The 17854-nt window shown below is 37.2% G+C and overlaps 1 protein-coding gene across 7 annotated transcripts in view; it reads right to left on the bottom strand.

Moving 5' to 3' along the window:
* The window catches only part of DGKB (diacylglycerol kinase beta), a 643039-nt gene that overhangs the window by 363455 nt on the left and 261730 nt on the right, over positions 1 to 17854 (bottom strand). The window lies entirely within an intron of this gene.

Genomic DNA, 17854 nt, shown 5'->3' with positions numbered 1-17854 from the left:
GATAAACAAATGGAAGGTAATCCTATGGGGAGGTGGGGAGGAGGGACCTTTAACACAATGTTAGATTCCAAACATTCCTGATAAAAGACCAGAGATAAGTAGAAACTTTGAAATGTAAACAGAGGAATAAAGAGGAACAGAAAGAAATTTAAGTGAACAACTGGAAGAGATTTTATAAGGCAAAATGCCAATACTTTAACAGGGATTGGGGCACATGGTTACAAGGGTCACCTCAGAATTTTAATGCTATTAAACTGCACAGAGAGGATCAATGAAGTGAGCTTGTTATTGTTTTAAAATAAAATATCAGAAAGAAAAGGAGAGGAAAGGAATACACAATAAAAGGAAATGGGAAGAATTGGAGTGGGGAGAATCATTTCATATAAAGGAGGGACTGCAAGTCATTGCAAACAAAGAAGGGGGAAAGAAGCAGGCATCACTAAGGCATCTCTTTCAAAGAAGTGGACCAAGCAGAAAAGAAAACATAAAAACACACACACAAGTTTGGTACAAAAATACATGTGACTCAACAAGGAAATTGGAGAGACAGGGAAAGGGAGAAATAAGAAGCAGGGTAATAAACTTTCATAAAAAAAAAAAGATAAATCTTCAATTTAAAGAAGGAAACAAATGGAGGTTTTAAGTCTTTTATTTTTTTAAAATGGCAAAAACATGTGATTAGAATCTGAGTAAGGAGAAGGCATATGGATCAGGGAATAGAAGCTAAAAACAAAAAGCATAGTTAATGATGAACATACTCTTCTTACATAGTTGGTTTTTTTTATTTATGTAAAGGGAGTAAGGAGAGGAAGGATAGGATAAGTTTTAAGGGGATAGAATAAAAAGAAATGAAAAATGAATAATCAATATTATGAATTTGAATGAGATGAACTTATAAAGACAGATGAGGATAGCAGAATGAATTAGAAAGCTGAATCCAACAATATGTTGCGTACCAGAAATACAGTTAAGGAAATTAATACATTATTAGAAATACTAGCTATAACAATGGAATAAGAAAAAAAAGAGAAATTGAAAGACTTAGAACAGGTAATGAAGAAATAAAACTATTATTCTTCACAAATAGTATGATGGCAAACTTAAAGGAATCCTAGAGAATAAACTTGAAAAATAGATCAAATAATAACATTAGCAAAGCTGCAGAATATAAAATAAACCCATGTAGTATTTTTATATATTATCAACAAAGCCTAGCAGGTAAGAGATAAAATGAGAAATTTCATTTAAATTAACTATAGATAATGTAGAATACTTAGGAATCTATCTGTCAAGACAAACTTAAGAACTATATGAACACAATTACAAGTTTTTGAATAAATAAAATCATATCTAAATAATTGGAAAAATGTTAATTGCTCATGGTTAGGCTGAGTCAACATAATAAAAAAAAAGAAAAACAACAAATTCTACCTAAGTTAATCTACTCTGTCAGTGTCCTACCAATTAAACTGACCAAAATTATTTTATGGAGCTAGAAGGAAATAACAAAATTCATCTGGAAGAATAACAGGTCAAGAATATCAAGGAAATCAATGAAAAAAGTTGTGAAGGAAGGTGGCCTAGCATTACCATATTTCAAACTGTATTACAAAGAAGTAATCAAAACAACCTGGTGCTGGCTACAGATCAGCTGAACAGATGAGGTATACAATACATAGGAATAAATGACTCTGGATTGATGAATCAAAAGATCAAACCTTCTAGGGACAAGAAGTCACTCCTGACAAAATCTGTTTGGGAAACTAGAAAATGGTATGGCAGATATTGGGGAGAGACCAACATCTTATGCCAAAAACCAAGACAAGTTCAATATGGGGATGTGACTGAGACATAATGGTTGATACCATAAGCAAATCAGAGGAGATTAGAAGTTTGCCTATTTGATCTATGGATGGATTAGGGAAGAATTTATGACCCAACAATATACAGAGAGCATTAAAGGATGTAAAATGGATTATTTTGATTATATCAAGTTAAAAAGAATTTGCATAAACACAGGAATAATTGGAGAAAAACTATGGGGAGATCGAGCTAGAATGATAACTAAGTTAATTTACTTATTCAATGCTATATCAGTCAGGCTGCCAAAATAATTACTCTATAGAGTTGAAAAAATAATAATACAACTTATATAGAAGAATAAAATTTTGGTCAAGTATCCGCATGGAAATAATGGGGAAGAAGTGGGAAAGATGAAGGACACACTTTATAACATCTCAGACTATGTGAGAAAGAAGCAATTAGTGAAACAACTTGATATTCATCAAGGCATATAGAGGATGGCCAGTGGAACAGATCTGGCACACAACATACATAAATAAGTGTAGCAGTCCAGCCCATGGGTATTATGGAGAGACAAGGTTTGTGAATGGGCACATGGCCATTCTGCGCATGGCAATGAACTCTATTCCCAGCATGGCTGAAGTTAGGGCTCGAAACCTTGCTTCCCTTTCTCTCACTCACCTGAGGATAAAGACTCCACCTTCACCTTGTTGTAATTTGCAATGTAACTCATCTATATGTGTTGAGGCATTATGTAACTTATCAATATGTATTGAGTTCATTTGCATATCAAAGAGAATAAATTGGGAAGCCTTGGCCAGCTCCTCCTTCTTGGACGAGGCCTACAGGTTTGCTACACTGTCTTTCCACCTTTCTCCTCTCTATCTTTACCTGAGGTCTGGCCTTCATCCAGGTGTCTCTCTTTCTTTTCCAATGCTAATACCTAGCATTCTCTAATTCTATTAGTCTCTATTCATTCTCCCAGCTGAACTATATCATCCTCTGACCAGTGCAGGGTTAAATTGGGATCTCTGGATGGAATATAGCCTTTCAGTGACATCCATTGATCGGAGCATGGCTGCGGCTCCAAAATATTAATAATAGTTGATTACTGACTCATTATTGACATCTCAAAGGTTGGCTCCTTCTTGCCCTTCACGGGATCCAAAACTTCTATCCCTTTTCTATTTTCCTACCATAAGGCTACCCGCTGGGCGGGAGGCTTTAATAAGTTAACACGATTGCCTAATATTTCATAAACTCAAACATACCAGTTGAGGATAAGAACTTGTTATTTGAACTATAGTCCAATTTCCATAATTAATACTGATGAAAAACTTAAATAAAAGACTAACAAGGAAATTAGTACACTATATCACAAATATCATCCATTGTGACCAACTGTGGCTTAAAGGAAATCAGAGAGAGTTCAAAATTAGGAAAACTATCTATATAAATGATATCAGCAAAATAAACAACAAAAATCATGACTATCTCAATAGAAGCAGAAAAGGCTTTTGATAAAATACAACTCATGCATCCTAAAAAATACCCTACGAAGCGGAACTTTCCTTAAAATAAGGAGTGTCTATAAAACCATTTGCTGGCTGTATCTGTCACTGGCATGAGTCAGAAGACTTCTTAATAATGGATGAAGCAGGGATGAAGCAAGGATGCCTATTATTGCCACTATTATTCAATATTGCACTAAAATGTATATATATATATATATATATATAGTAAATATATATATTTCTATAGTAATAAGAAAAGAAAAAAGAAATGGAAGATATTAGAATAAGCAGTGAAGAAATAAACTCTTTGCAGAAGAAATTATGATATACTTCAAGAATTCTAGAGAATCAACTAAAAACCTAGTTGAAATAATTAACAATTCCAGTAAAGGTAAATGAAATAAAATAAGCCCACCTAAATCATCAGTATCTTTATATACTACCACCAACACACAGTAGGAAGAGCTGGAAACAGAAAATCCATTAAAAATAACTGCAGACAATTTAAAATAGTTGGTAGGTTACCTGCCAAGACAAGCCCAGGAATTATATAATAACAATTACAAAATACTTTTCACACAAGTAAAGTCAAATTTAAATAACTAGAGAAATATTAATTGCTCATGGGTACGAGGAATATATGAAAATGGAAACTCTATCTAAATTTACTTTTTGATGCCAGACCAATCAAACTACCTAAAGGTATTTTATAGATCCAGAAAAAATAACAAAATCAATGTGGAAGAAGAAAAGGCCAAGGAAACTAAAGAAAACTATGAAAAAAATGAAGAAAGGTGAACTATTAGTACCAGATCCAAAATTGTACTTCATAATGGGAATCATTTAAACCATCTGATACTGACAAAGAAATAAAGTAGTGGCTCAGTGGAATAGATTAGGTACACAATACACAGTAGGAACTGGCCATAATAATCTCATAATTTAATAAATGCACGGATTCAAGCTTTTAGAAAAATAATTCACTATTTAACAAATACTTCTGGGACACTTGAAAGTAGTTTGGCAGAAACTAGGTATAGATTGACATTCCACACCATATGCCAAGATATGGTCAAAAAATGTATGATTTATAAATAAATGGTGATATCATAAACAAATTAGGGAAATAAGGACAATTTTAGTATATGGAAAGAATTTACAGCCTATTAAGTGACAGAGTACATTACAGAATATTAAATGGATAATTTTGGTCATATGAAATTAGAAGGCTTTTATGCAATCAAAACAGTCAAGATTAGAATAGCAATAAACTGGAGAGGGGGAGGTTCTTTCATATTGCAAATTTCTTTCATAAAGGCCTCATTCTCATAAAATATATATAAATATATGTGTATATATAGATATAAAGAGAGACAGTGAGAAATGAGTCAAATTTATAAGAATATGGGTCATTCCCCAATTAACACATGGACAAAGGATCTGAACCAACTGTTTTCAGAAGTAACCAGCTATCTCTAGTCATATGAAAAAAGTGCTCTTAATTACTATTGATTAATAAAAATTATCACATCACAATATCAAATTAGCTACTATGACAGAAAAGGAAACCAATAACCAATAAAGGAGATATGGAAAAACAGACAAACAAAAGCAGTATTGGTGGAATTTTCAACTGACCCGAACATTTTGGACAGCAATTTGGTACTATGCACAAAAGGATTATAGAATTGTGAATACTTTTTGATTCAGCACTATCACTACTAGGTCTATATCTCAGAAATCAAAGTGAAAGAAAAAAGGTCTTATATGTATATACTTTTTCCTTATATTTGCTTGTTCTGATGCAACGAACTGGCTTAGACCTTGATACCAAAATAATCTCCAAAAATATACATGATTAAAACATAAAAAGAGGCCTTTTAAAACAGGAAAGGAGGCAGAGTCAAGATGGTATCCTAGAAGCAGCAAAAGTTCAGACCTCTGAATACCCTTCCTTAGCAATAACAAACTGAATGCTCCTGGGGGACTGAAAATCAAACCTAACAACAAGACAGAGCAAAGGAACCCTCCTGCTAGACTCAATTCAAAAGGTACACCCCCCCAAGGCAAAATCCAAGAACACTTGGGTTTAGGGGGAAGGCAGAAGGAAGGTCCCAGGACCGCCATCTAGAGGGCTAAGCCTCCAGTGGCAGCGGTAACCTCTGAGCAGGCAAAGGCACTGGTCTGGAAGGTGTACCTTGTGGGCAGGGCAGTGCTAGGCTCAGAGCGTCAAGCAGAGGTGGCTGGGAAGGAGCTAGAGAGGGATCATAGAGCGGGCAGCCTCTTCAGAGCAGTGGAGACCCTCCATATTGCTCCAGCCTCCCAGTAGGTTTTGGCCTCAGAGCACACCCAACCCAACAGAACTTAATCTCATCAAAACACCCATCCCAACCCAGCTGAACTTAATCTCATCAAAAGTCTTCAAGAGGTCAGGGAAGCTCAAACTCCAACACCCATCACCCACAGACTGCACAGAGAGATCTCCTTACAAAGCTCAAAGAAGGGAGACTGACAGAAATCTCCAAAACCAAAACAATGAGAGGAGCATACGGGGAGCAAAGAAGGGGTAAATATGAGCAAACAACAGAAAAAGAAGAAAGAAATTACAATAGACAGCTTCTGTACAGGCAACGAACTAAGAGCAAATGGAACAGAGGAGGAGGCAAGCAATAAAATAGAAATCCCAGCGAACTAGATATAGGCTTTGGAAGAACTCAAAATGCAATTCAAAACACAATTAAGAGAGGCTGAAGAAAATTGGGAAAAGAATTTAAAAACTAAGATAAGTTATCTGGGAATGGAAAAGGGTCTTGAAAGCCAAAATCAACCAGCTTCAAAATGAGGCAAAGGAGATGAAAGATGAGGCAAAAAAGATGAAAGATGAGGCAAAGGAAATGAGAGATGAGGTAAAGAGAATGAAAGATGACCTTCAAAGAAAATCAGACCAGAAGAAAAAGGATGACCCAAAATTCAGGGATGAAATCCAGTCTCTTTAAGAATCAGAATACAACAACTAGAATTAAGTAACCTCACAAGGCAGCAGGACACTATAAAACAAAGCCAAAAGAATGAAAAAATTGAGGAAAATATGAAGCATCTCATTCACAAAACAGAAGATTTAGAAAATAGTTCAAGGAGAGAAAATTTAAGAATCATTGGTCTAGGGGACTTCCGGTCAAGATGGTGGTGTAGAAGCAGCGAAAGTTCAGACCTCCGAAACCCTTCCCTACCGATCGCAAACAAAGTGCTCCTAGGCCACCGAAATTCAAGCTGAACAACAGGATAGACCTGGGGAAACCTCCTCCTGGACCTGGATCAAAAGGTACCACACCCCAAAAGCCAGAACCCTAGATCACTCAGATCTAAGGGGTAGACAGAAAGAAGGTCCCAGGACCCATCCCCCCCAACCCAGAGTGCTGAGCCCAAGGCAGCAGCGGGAACCTCAGGGCTCTGAGGACTCACCTTGAAAGCAACCCGAGCCAGTCTCCGGAGCGCCCAACACAGATGGCAGGGAAGCATAGAGAGAAGGGGGAAGCCTGTGGCCTCCTGGCTGGGTTCTTCCCTCTGGGTCTCGGGGGAGGTCCCAGCTTCGGGGCACCAGCTGAGCCCAATCCCATCGGGAGCCCTCAGAGCTACTGAAAGGACAGAGGGCTCAGGGCTGGCAAAGGGGTGGCTCCGAAGAGCCTACCTTGAAAGTAACCCGGGCCAGTTTCTGGGCACTCAACACAGACTGAGGAAGAGGAGGTTGCTGCTTTTCTCTTTCTTCTTTTTTGGCTCCGGGATCATTCGGCCCACACTACCTGAACCTAATCCCATCAGGAGCCATCAGAGTCCAGGCAAGCCACTACCCCTCCCCCCTTAGAGAGCAGGGTCTTCTGAAAGAACCAGTTGAACCTAATCCCATCAGGAGCCCTTAGAGCTGCTGAGAGGACGGAGAACTCAGGGCTGGCAAGGGGGGTGCTCCGGGGAGATTGCCTTGAAAGTAACCCAGGCCAGTTTCCGGGCATTCAACACAGACTGTGGAAGAGGAGGTTGCTGCTTTTCTCTTTCTTCTTTTTTGGCTCCGGGATCATTCGGCCGACACTACCTGAACCTAATCCCATCAGGAGCCATTAGAGTCCAGGCAAGCCACAACCCCTCCCCCCTTAGAGAGCAGGGTCTTCTGAAAGAACCAGCTGAACCTAATCCCATCAGGAGCCCTCAGAGCTACTGAAAGGACAGAAAACTCAGGGCTGGCAAAGGGGTTGCTCCAAAGAGCTTTCCTTGAAAGTAACTCGGCCAGTCTCTGGGCACTCAACACAAGCTGTGGAAGAGGAGGTGGCTGCTTTTTTTTTCCCTTCCCTTTTTTGGCTCTGGGATCTTTCAGCCCACACCACCTGAACCTAATCTCATCAGGAGCCCTCAGAGTCCAGGCAAGCCACAACCCCTCTCCCCTTAGAGAGCTGGGTCTTCTGAAAAAACAGAAATCTAGAGGCGAAGTCAAGATGGCAGCCTAGAAGGAGCATAGACCTGGCAGCCTGGCTAGAGCTTTAGAGATCCTCCATATCTGCTCCAGCCGTCCAGGAAGTTTAAAACTCAGAATAAACCCATCCCAAATAAGCTGAACTCAATCCCATCAAAAGTCTCCAGAACACAGGGAAGCCCAGGCTCCCCATCCATCCTCACTGACTGCTGAACTTTAAGCCAATCAAAAGCCTCCAGAGGACAGGAAAGCTCAAACCCCCAACAACCCTCCCTCAGAGATTACACCAAGAGATCCTCTGTTAAAGCTCCAAGAGGGGAGACTGATAGAAGTCCCTAAAAAACAGAAAAATGAGAGGAACAAGAGCACAGACAAATACAGGGAGGAAAGAAGGGGTGAATTTGAACAAACAACAGAAACAGAAGAAAGAAACTACAATAGACAGCTACTACTCACCAAATGGAACAGAGGGGGAGAGATCAGCAAACGATAAACCAGAAATCCCAGCGAATTGGATACAGGCTGTGGAAGAACTCAAAACACAGCTAAGAGAGGCTGAAGACAATTGGGAAAAGAACTTAAAAATTAAGATAAGTCATCTGGAAACAGAGGCACTTGAACTAAAACAAGAAAATAGTGTCCTGAAAGCCAAAATCATCCAGCTGGAAAATGAGGCAAAGGAGATGAAAGATGAAGCAAAGGAGATGAAAGACGAGATAAAGAGGATGAAAGACAATCTTCAAAGAAACTCAGACCAGAAGGAAAAAGACAACCAAAAAGCCAAAGATGAAATCCAATCTTTAAGAACCCGAGTAAAACAACTAGAATCAAGTGACCTCACAAGGCAGCAGGACACTATAAGACAAAACAAAAAGAATGAAAAAATTGAGGAAAATGTGAAGCATCTCATTCACAAAACAGACGATTTAGAAAATCGTTCAAGAAGAGACAATTTAAGAATAATTGGACTACCAGAAGACCACGACAAAAGAAAAAGCCTGGACATAATACTAGAGGAAATTATCCAGGAAAACTGTCCCGAAATCCTAGAACAAGAGGGGAAAGTGGAGATTGAAAGAATCCACAGATCACCCCCTGTTTTTAATCCCCAACTGACAACACCAAGAAATGTTATAGCCAAATTCAAAAACAATCAGATAAAAGAACAGGTATTACAAGCTGCCAAAAAGAAACCATTCAGATACCATGGAAACATGGTGAGGATAACACAGGATCTTTCTGCATCCACACTGAAGGACCGAAAGGCATGGAATATGATATTCCGGAAAGCAAGGGAACTAGGCCTACAGCCAAGAATAAAATACCCATCAAAACTGACTATATTCTTACAGGGGAAAGTATGGTCATTTAACACAACAGAGGAATTCCAAGCATTCATAAATAAAAGACCAGACCTGAACAGAAAATTTGAAGTCCAACCACAGAATTCAAGAGAATCATCAAAAGGTAATTAAAAAAGAGGGGAAAAACAACAACAACAACAAAGGTTTTTTTTTAAGAGACTCAATAAGTTAAAATGATATGTATCCCTATAAGAAAAGAGGTCATTGGCAACTCTTAAAAACTGTTGCTATCACCTAAGCAGCTAGAAGAACTACACTCAGAGGGAAGGGACAAACTGTATAGGATGAAAGGACAGGACATAAATAGGTATATAGAGATATGCATGCATAAATACATATACATGTGTATGTATATATATATATATATACATGACTAAAGCTAAAAAAGAAAAGAGGTTATGACTAAAAGAAATGGGAAAAGAAATAAATGGGGGTAAATTTATATGTCACAAAGAAGCTCATGGCGGGAGGGGGGAGAACATCGATACACTGGAAGGGTAAAGAGGTCGGAGATAGGAAATATTCAACTCTTACGTACTTTGAAACTGAACCAAAGAGGGAAGAACAATCCAATCCATTGGGGAAGAGAATAGATTTGCGCCCTACAGAGGAGTAGAAGGGTAAAAAACAGACTGGTGGGGAGGGAAGCAGTACATGGGAGGGAGAGGGTGGGGGGGGAATTTTTAAAAAGACTACAGGGGAAAATAAGGGAGGGAATTAGAAGGGAGGGGGGTAGAAAGGGAAATACAAGGGGGACTGATTTAAAGTAAATCACTGGACTAAAAGGTAGAGCTGAAGAAGAAAGGTTAGAATTAGGGAAGGATATCAAAATGCCAGGGAGTCCACAAGTGACAGTCATAACATTGAACGTGAATGGGATGAACTCACCCATAAAACGTAAACAAATAGAAGAATGGATTAGAATCCAAAACCCTACCATATGTTGTCTCCAAGAAACACACATGAGGCGGGTAGACACCCATAAGGTCAGAATTAAAGGATGGAGTAAGACCTTCTGGGCCTCAAGTGACAGAAAGAAGGCAGGAGTGGCAATCATGATATCTGATAAAGCCAAAGCAAAAATAGACCTGATCAAAACGGATAGGGAAGGTTATTATATTTTGTTAAAAGGGACTTTAGATAATGAGGAAATATCACTAATCAACATATATGCACCAAATAATATAGCACCCAAATTTCTAATGGAGAAACTAGGAGAATTGAAGGAAGAAATAGACAGTAAAACCATATTAGTGGGAGACTTAAACCAACCATTATCAAATTTAGATAAATCAAATCAAAAAATAAATAAGAAAGAGGTAAAAGAAGTGAATGAAATCTTAGAAAAATTAGAATTAATAGACATATGGAGAAAAATAAATAGGGATAAAAAGGAATACACCTTCTTCTCAGCACCACATGGCACATTCACAAAGATTGACCATACATTAGGTCACAGAAACATGGCACACAAATGCAGAAAAGCAGAAATAATAAATGCAGCCTTTTCAGACCACAAGGCAATAAAAATAACGATCAGTAATGGTACATGGAAAACCAAATCAAAAACTAATTGGAAACTAAACAATATGATACTCCAAAATCGTTTAGTTAGAGAAGAAATCATAGAAACAATTAATAATTTCATCGAGGAAAATGACAATGGCGAGACATCCTTTCAAACCTTTTGGGATGCAGCCAAAGCAGTAATCAGAGGTAAATTCATATCCCTGAGTGCATATATTAACAAACTAGGGAGAGCAGAGATCAATCAATTGGAAATGCAAATAAAAAAACTCGAAAGTGACCAAATTAAAAACCCCCAGCAGAAAACCAAACTAGAAATCCTAAAAATTAAGGGAGAAATTAATAAAATTGAAAGTGATAGAACTATTGATTTAATAAATAAGACAAGAAGCTGGTACTTTGAAAAAACAAACAAAATAGACAAAGTACTGGTCAATCTAATTAAAAAAAGGAAGGAAGAAAAGCAAATTAACAGCATCAAAGATGAAAAGGGGGACATCACCTCTGAGGAAGAGGAAATTAAGGCAATCATTAGAAATTACTTTGCCCAATTATATGGCAATAAATATACCAATTTAAGTGATATGGATGAATATATACAAAAATACAAACTGCCTAGACTAACAGAAGAGGAAATAGAATTCTTAAATAATCCCATATCAGAAAATGAAATCCACCAAGCCATCAAAGAACTTCCTAAGAAAAAATCCCCAGGGCCTGATGGATTCACCAGTGAATTCTATCAAACATTCAGAGAACAGTTAATCCCAATACTATACAAACTATTTGACATAATAAGCAAAGAGGGAGTTCTACCAAACTCCTTTTATGACACAAACATGGTACTGATTCCAAAACCAGGCAGGTCAAAAACAGAGAAAGAAAACTATAGACCAATCTCCCTAATGAATATAGATGCAAAAATCTTAAATAGGATACTAGCAAAAAGACTTCAGCAAGTGATCAGAAGGGTCATCCACCATGATCAAGTAGGATTTATACCAGGGATGCAGGGCTGGTTCAATATTAGGAAAACCATCCACATAATTGACCACATTAACAAGCAAACCAACAAGAACCACATGATTATCTCAATAGATGCAGAAAAAGCCTTTGATAAAATACAACACCCATTCCTATTAAAAACACTAGAAAGCATAGGAATAGAAGGGTCATTCCTAAAAATAATAAACAGTATATATCTAAAACCATCAGCTAATATCATTTGCAATGGGGATAAACTAGATGCATTCCCAATAAGATCAGGAGTGAAACAAGGATGCCCATTATCACCTCTATTATTTGACATCGTACTAGAAACACTAGCAGTAGCAATTAGAGAAGAAAAAGAAATTGAAGGCATCAAAATAGGCAAGGAGGAGACCAAGTTATCACTCTTTGCAGATGACATGATGGTCTACTTAAAGAATCCTAGAGATTCAACCAAAAAGCTAATTGAAATAATCAACAACTTTAGCAAAGTTGCAGGATACAAAATAAACCCACATAAGTCATCAGCTTTTCTATATATCTCCAACACAGCTCAGCAGCAAAAACTAGAAAGAGAAATCCCATTCAAAATCACCTTAGACAAAATAAAATACCTAGGAATCTACCTCCCAAGACAAACACAGGAACTATATGAACACAACTACAAAACACTCGCCACACAACTAAAACTAGACTTGAGCAATTGGAAAAACATTAACTGCTCATGGGTAGGACGAGCCAACATAATAAAAATGACTATCCTGCCCAAACTTATTTATCTATTTAGTGCCATACCCATGGAACTCCCAAAAAATTTCTTTACTGATTTGGAAAAAAGCATAACAAAGTTCATTTGGAATAACAAAAGATCAAGGATATCCAGGGAAATAATGAAAAAAAAAACACTAATGAGGGGGGCCTAGCAGTCCCAGACCTCAAACTATATTACAAAGCAGCAGTCATCAAAACAATTTGGTACTGGCTAAGAGACAGAAAGGAGGATCAGTGGAATAGACTGGGGGAAAGCAACCTCAGCCAGATAGTATACGATAAACCCAAAGATCCCAGGTCTTGGGACAAAAATTCACTATTTGATAAGAACTGCTGGGAAAATTGGAAGACAGTGTGGGAGAGATTAGGAATTGATCAACACCTCACACCCTACACCAAGATAAATTCAAAATGGGTGAAAGACTTAAACATAAAGAAGGAAACCATAAGTAAATTGGGTAAACACAGAATAGTATACATGTCAGACCTTTGGGAAGGGAAAGACTTTAAAACCAAGCAAGACATAGAGAGAATCACAAAATGTAAAATAAATAATTTCGACTACATCAAATTAAAAGGCTTTTGTACAAACAAAAGCAATGTAACTAAAATCAGAAGGAAAACAACAAGTTGGGAAAAAATCTTCATAAAAACCTCTGACAAAGGTTTAATTACTCAAATTTATAAAGAGCTAAATCAATTGTACAAAAAATCAAGCCATTCCCCAATTGATAAATGGGCAAGGGACATGGATAGACAGTTTTCAGATAAAGAAATCAAAACTATTAATAAGCACATGAAGAAGTGCTCCACATCTCTTATAATCAGAGAGATGCAAATCAAAACAACTCTGAGGTATCACCTCACACCTAGCAGATTGGCTAACATGACAGTTATGGAAAGTAATGAATGCTGGAGGGGATGTGGCAAAGTAGGGACATTAATTCATTGCTGGTGGAGTTGTGAACTGATCCAGCCATTCTGGAGGGCAATTTGGAACTATGCACAAAGGGCGATAAAAGAATGTCTACCCTTTGATCCAGCCATAGCACTGCTGGGTTTGTACCCCAAAGAGATAATGGACAAAAAGACTTGTACAAAAATATTCATAGTTGCGCTCTTTGTGGTGGCCAAAAATTGGAAAATGAGGGGATGCCCATCAATCGGGGAATGGCTGAACAAATTGTGGTATATGTTGGTGATGGAATACTATTGTGCTCAAAGGAATAATAAAGTGGAGGAGTTCCATGTGAACTGGAACAACCTCCAGGAAGTGATGCAGAGCGAGAGGAGCAGAACCAGGAGAACATTGTACACAGAGACAAACACACTGTGGTATCATCGAACGTAATGGACTTCTCCATTAGTGGTGGTGTAATGTCCCTGCACAATCTGCAGGGATCAAGGAGAAAAAAACACTATCCAAAAGCAGAGGACAAACTGAGGGAATAGAAACACCAAGGAAAAGCAACTGCCTGACTACAATGGCTGAGGGGACATGACAGAGGAAAGACTCGGAGCGAACACTCTGATGCATGCACCAAATGGCAGAGCATCCAAAATTCTAAAGGAGAAACTAGTGGAGCTCAAGGATGAAATAGATAGAAAAACTATATTAGTGGGAGACCTGAACCTTCCTCTATCTGAACTAGATAAATCAAACCAAAAAAGAAATAAGAAAGAGGTAATAGAAGTGGATGAAATCTTAGAAAAATTAGAGTTAGTAGATATGTAGAGAAAAATAAATAGTGACAAAAAGGAATACACCTTCTTTTCAGAAGCACATGGTACATTCACAAAAACTGACTTATGTATTAGGGTATAAAAACATTGCAAACAAGTGCAAAAGAGCAGAAATAATAAATACAACCTTCTCAGATCACAATGCAATGAAAATAAAAATTAGTAAGGCTACATGGAGAAGTAAATCAAAAATTAATTGGAAATTAAACAATACGATTCTCCAAAATGGGTTAAAGAACAAATCATAGAAACAATAACTTAATTGAAGAAAATGACAATGATGAAATATGCTTTCAAAACCTATGCAATGCAGCCAAAGCAGTACTCAGGGTGAAATTTATATTCTTGAATTCATATCTTAACAAATTAAGGAGGGCAGAGGTCAATGATTTGGGTATGCAAATTAAAAAACTAGAAAGTGAACAAATTAAAAACCCTCAGATGAAGACTAAATTAGAGATCCTAAAAATCAAAGGAGAAATTAATACAATTGAAAGTCAAAGAAATATTAATTTAATAAATAAGACTAGAAGCTGGTACTTTGAAAAAACAAATAAAATAGACAAAGTACAGTTTAGTCTAATTAAAAAAGGAAAAAAGAAAACCAAATTGACAGTATCCAAGATGAAAACGGAGACCTAACCTCTAATGAAGAGGAAATTAAGGCAATCATTAAAAACGATTATGCCCAATTATATGGCAACAAATCTGGCAATCTAGGTAATATGGATGAATACTTACAAAAATATAAATTACCTAGTGTAACCTCAAAATTTCTTAGACTTATAAATGTTGGAAATTTCACCATTGGGAAATTTCATACTTGAAAAATTTCCTATTGATAGTGGGTCTTGACTATTGGAATGTGAATCCCATTGGCATGGGAGGTTCCTTCTCCTTCCCTTCTTAAGATTACTTTAGGACAGAAACCTTTTGCTGAACAATGGAAAGGACTTTGACCTATGCTTAAGCATAGAACAGGAATTTCTTTGAGTCATGATTGATTTTAGAATAGATACAATGGAGATACTTGGAATCAATCTCCACCCTATTCAGTCCTAACAGGATTGAGTAAGGGCTGCAGCCTAGATCAAAATTTAATTATTTCAATCTCTACCCTACTCAGGTTAACACGATTTAGAAAGGGCTGTAGCAAAGGATCAAAGATTTAATTATTTGAAATCTGACCTTCAACAGGCATGTGCAAAGCCAGAAGACCTCTGGGCGGTCCTGGGTTAAGCTAGAGCCTCCATTGGCACAGGGAAATTGAGGGACAGGTGATTGGTAGATGTGAGGACTGAGGGGAGGGAACTTGGATGGTTTTCCTTAAGGATAGGGGGGTCTGAAGACTCGGGGGTGTGGTTGAGAAGTTGATCGGTGTGGTTGGTGTGTGCTCTGAGAAGCTTGCTCTGAAGGAAGCTGAAAGTGGGGGCCTCTGAGACTGTTATCCATTTTGGTCACGTGAGTAATAGGGACTGATTTTTTTTCTTTGCCCCAGCTATCTAAGGGCTTGGGCCTTTTGGCCCAGCCTAAACAGAAGGGGTATTTAAGCCCTATTCCCTTCTCTCCCTTTTTCTCTCTCTCTATCTCTAATTCCTTTCTTCCTCCTATTGTAATTAAACTCCATAAAAGATTGACTGCTGACTTGAGTTTTCATTTAGGAATTACTTAGCTGAATTCCTTGGCGACCTTAAATTAATATATATCAGTCTTTTAAAGTGATTTCCTTGTCACACTAGCCTAACAGAGGAAGAAATAAATTACCTAAACAACCACATATCAGAAAAAGAAATTGAACAAGCCAACAAAGAACTCCCTAAAAAAAAAATCCCCAGGTCCAGATGGATTCACAAATGAATTCTATCAAACATTCAAAGAACAACTAATCCCAATATTATACAAACTAAGCAAAGAAGGAGTTCTACCAAACTCCTTTTATGACACAAACATGGTACTGATTCCAAAGCCAGGCAGGTCAAAAACAGAGAAAGAAAACTACAGACCAATCTCTTTAATGAATACAGATGCAAAAATATTAAATAGGATACTAGCAAAAAGACTCCAGCAAGTCGTCACAAGGGTTATTCACTATGACCTGGTAGGATTCATACCTTGAATGCAAGGATAGTTCAATATTAGGAAAACCATCCACATAATTGACCATATTAACAAGCAAACCGACAAAAATCACATGATTATCTCAACAGATGCAGAAAAAGCCTTTGATAAAATACAACACTCATTCCTACTGAAAACACTAGAAAGTATAGGAATAGAAGGGCTTCTCCTAAAAATAATAAACAGTATATATCTAAAACCATCAGCAATCATCATCTGCAATGGGGATAAACTAGAAGCCTTCCCAATAAGAACAGGAGTGAAACAAGGATGCCCTTTATCACCTCTATTATTTAACATTGTACTAGAAACACTAGTTGTAGCAATTAGAGAAGAAAAAGAAATTGAAGGTATTAAAATTGGCAACGAGGAGACCAAGCTATTACTCTTTGTGGATGATATGATGGTCTACTTAAAGAATCCTAGAGAATCAATGAAAAAGCTAGTGGAAATAATCAACAACTTTAGCAAAAGTTGCAGGATACAAAATAAAACCTGCATAAGTCATCAGCATTTCTATATATCTCCAACCCAGTTCAGCAGCAAGAATTAGAAAGAGAAATTCCATTTAAAATCACCCTAGACAATATAAAATATTTAGGAATCTATCTGCCGAGATAAACACAGGAACTATATGAGCACAATGACAAAACACTCTCCACACAATTAAAACTAGATCTAAATAAGTGGAAAAACATTAACTGCTCCTGGGTAGGAAGAGGTAAAGTAATAAAAATGACAATCCTGCCCTAATTAATTTACATATTCAGTGCCATACCGATTGAACTACCAAAAAATTTTTTACTAAATTAGAAAAAAGCATAAGAAAGTTTACTTGGAAGAACAAAAAATGCAAAGGAACGTGGCCTTGCAGTCCCAGATCTCAAACTATACTATAAAGCAGCAGTCATCAAAACAATTTGGTACTGGCTAAGAGACAGAAAGGAGGATCAGTGGAACAGACTCGGGATAAGTGACCTCAGCAAGACAGTATATGACAAACCCAAAGATCCCAGCTTCTGGGACAAAAATACACTATTCGATAAAAACTGCTCGGAAAATTGGAAGACAGTGTGGGAGAGACTAGGAATAGATCAACACCTCACACCCTACACCAAGATAAATTCAAAATGGGTAAATGGCCTGAACATAAAGAAGGAAACTATAAGCAAATTAGTTGAACACAGAATAGTATACTTGTCGGATATTTGGGAAAGGAAAGACTTTAAAACCAAGCAAGAGCTAGAAAAAAAATCGCAAAATGTAAAATCAATAATTTTGATTACATCAAATTAAAAAGTTTTTGTACGAACAAAACGAATGCATCCAAAATTAGAAGGGAAGCAAAAATTGGGAAACAATCTTCATTACAAAAACCTCTGACAAAGGTCTAATTACCCAAATTTATAAAGAACTAAACCAATTGTTCAAAAAATCAAGCCATTCTCCAATTGATAAATTGGCAAGGGACATGACTAGGCAATTTCCAGTTAAAGAAATCAAAACTATGAATAAGCACATGAAAAGTGTTCTAAATATCCTATAATCTGAGAAATGCAAAT

Source organism: Monodelphis domestica, chromosome 5 (assembly GCF_027887165.1).
Source record: "Monodelphis domestica isolate mMonDom1 chromosome 5, mMonDom1.pri, whole genome shotgun sequence".
NCBI classification, from domain to species: Eukaryota; Metazoa; Chordata; class Mammalia; order Didelphimorphia; family Didelphidae; genus Monodelphis; species Monodelphis domestica.
This window is presented reverse-complemented; position numbering and strand designations above follow the sequence as displayed.